We start from the raw sequence: 2,844 nt of genomic DNA on the forward strand, positions 1-2,844 counted from the left end.
CTTGACATGGATATGTAGTAGTGCTCCTTAAAATCTTAACCCGCCTGCAATGTGGTTTTGCTTTTATTATTTAGTGATTTATTTCTGCGTGTGCACAGGCACTACCAGTCTTCGCACCGTCATCCTAGACCAAAGTGTCCTTGTAAGAAAAACTTTATTGAATACATTGATACAAATGAAAGCGACTTCTTCTGTGACGAAAGTAGTAGTAAAGACGAAGCCAGCTTTAATATACAAGACAGCACCAGTGAAGAGAATGAGGGCTGCAGTGAAGAGGACGATGGCGGCTATGAGCCTGATGGGAACCAAGCTACAGGGGGAACTGATGTTATTGCCAACGATTTGAGATCTCAATACGCTAAAAAGCGTTACATCTGGAGAAAGGCGGCCTTTGACCAGCAACCAACCGCTTACCAGGACGAGTTTCCGTTGACTCCTGCTGATCCTCTAACAGCAAAGCAGTACTTTGACATGTTCGTCTCTCAGAACATGATGAGAGAAGTTGCGGAAGAGACGAACAAATACTACCTGCAGAAACATGAAGAATGTTTGAAATACAACCTGCAGAAACATAGAGAATGGTGTTGAGAATGTTCTTCAGAATGGGACTCGTCTACATGCACAGAGTTCGCGCATATTGGGAAACTGGCAGTCCATACGAACTTGTTGCTGACGTCATGTCTCGAAACAAGTTTGAGAAGATCACGAGTCATCTGCACTTCACTGACAATGATGCAGCAACTGACCAGACGAAATAAGGCAGCTGCTGGAAAGTGCGCCCATTGCTGTCCTCCCTGCGAAACAACATGATACGTATTTCACAAGAGAAGAAGTCAGTGGTGCTTGAAATCTTGATCTCCTTCCACGGGCGCTCTCACATCCGGCAATATATCCCTAACAAGCCGAAAAGCAAGTGGAGTCTAAAACATTGGGCTCGTGCGGGATAATCAGGCCTCTGCTACGACTTTGATGTGTACCAAGGACATTCCAAAGGCATTTATGGCTACTAGGAAGGGTACCAGCTGGGACTAAAAGCTGGTGTCGTAGTGCAGCTGTGTACAAGCCTTCCTGATCGAGATAACCTAATTGTGGCGGACAACTATTTCATTGGCCCTTACCTTGTGGCACAAGTCACTAGCAGAAAAAAAGCATACATTGGCACAGTCCGTGAGAACAGACTGCAGTCTTGCAAGCTGATGGATATAAAGTCAATGAAAAAGAAAGGCCGGGGAACGTGTGATTCTTCCGTGGCATTTTGTGGAAGCAAGCCAATGATTGCAGTCAAATGGTTTAACAGAACAGTCACACTACTCTCCAATTGCAGTGGTGTAAAGTCAACCATCACTGTAAGAAGGTGGGACAAAAAGACAAAAGATCAAATTCTTGTGGAGTGGCCAGCAGTCGTCGGTGACCATAATAAGTCAATGGGTGGCATGGATCTCCTAAATAAGATGTAGTTAAGGTCCATACGCACATTCGCGTTTGAACGCGTTTGAGTGAGTTGCGGAGTCCTTGCGGCCAGGCGCGGTTGCTTGGGGAGCGACGCGCGCCTTCCTGCAACGCTCAATAGCGCGATGCAAGCGAGTAGAGACTCGCTCAACTTTTTGAAGCGTTGCGGTGCGTTCGGGTGCGTTCGACCAATCAGAAGCCAAAAGAGGAGAGGGGGTGACGTGTTCGCTCGCCCCACCCGGCCGACTCAGCGAGACGTATCCGGTTCGCCGGTCGCAGTGCTTGCTTTTTCTTTTTGGGGAGTGATGGGGACTGTATTTTCCAAGGCTGCGATGGTTCAAGCTTGACAAAACGTCGGGGAAGCCGGCGAGATTGTCCCAAGATCGAACACTTCGACGCTGTCGCTGTGCGCCGCCATGTTGCCTTGGATTTCGCTTACTATTGGTGAGCCACTAGCGACGATAGCGCGTTATTAGCTCTTGACTGCGGTTGACTGCGTGTCAACACAGGTGTGCATACAAGTTTGGCGCAAGCAATCTTCGCAACGAGACATGTCCGCTTGCCGCTATGGAACGCACCGCGCTCAAAAACGCGAATGTGCGTATGGGCCTTTACCGGTTTGCGATGAGGTTCAAGAGATGGTACCTTTACATCTTCTGGCCCATCGTCAAGATGGCTGTGGTCAATGCATGATTTAGGCACAAAAGAATTCCTCAGCAACAAGGTCAGCATTCCATGCTGTTCCCAGAGTTTCTAGCCAAACTAGCAACAAGCTTTGTCCTGTATCTGAAGTGTCCAGCTGGAAGACCGTCTGAAGAGAAGCTCCCACCAGCCAAAAAGAAGGCCTGCCATGGCAATTCCTCGAGATATAAAAACTGATGGGACCGAGCACCAGCCCATGTGGAATGACCGGCGCAACCACTGCAAGGCCTGTTCAGGTGGTTACGCGTTCATCTCCCGCTCGAAATACCAAGTGAATCTTTGCATAAACAAGGATCGCAATTGTTTTGTACAGTTTCACAACTAACAAGACATCTTTTTGTGTTGCTGCATTGTTTTTGGCGAGTCATGCATTCCTTTCTTTGTGATAATAAATTTGTTAAATAACATGGTTTCTGTTGCTCACTGTTTAAGTCACTGCCCTCCGCTGCAGATATGCAACACCGTAGAACTCTTACGGCGTGTAATATTTTTACATTGTCACTTACTAGAATTCTTCCTGGGTGTCCTCGGAGCCCTACCAGACAGCAAGTTCCATTAGGACTACATTTTCTTATAGTGGGAAATACTGGGTAAAAGAGGTTATGACATGAATATTTTGGGAGGTAGATATGAGGTCTACATGTGTCATATAGTGTTCAGAATAGGTTTCACGACTTATGGAGCTCAAGTAAT

General features: G+C 47.0%; 1 pseudogene; it reads left to right on the forward strand.

Annotated features, from left to right (window-relative positions):
• Window positions 1–602: 602 nt before the first annotated feature.
• Window positions 603–2,476, forward strand: LOC120839330 (annotated as a pseudogene).
• Window positions 2,477–2,844: the final 368 nt, after the last annotated feature.

This window comes from Ixodes scapularis, unplaced genomic scaffold, assembly GCF_016920785.2.
Source record: "Ixodes scapularis isolate PalLabHiFi unplaced genomic scaffold, ASM1692078v2 ptg003260l_1__unscaffolded, whole genome shotgun sequence".
Classification (NCBI taxonomy): Eukaryota; Metazoa; Arthropoda; class Arachnida; order Ixodida; family Ixodidae; genus Ixodes; species Ixodes scapularis.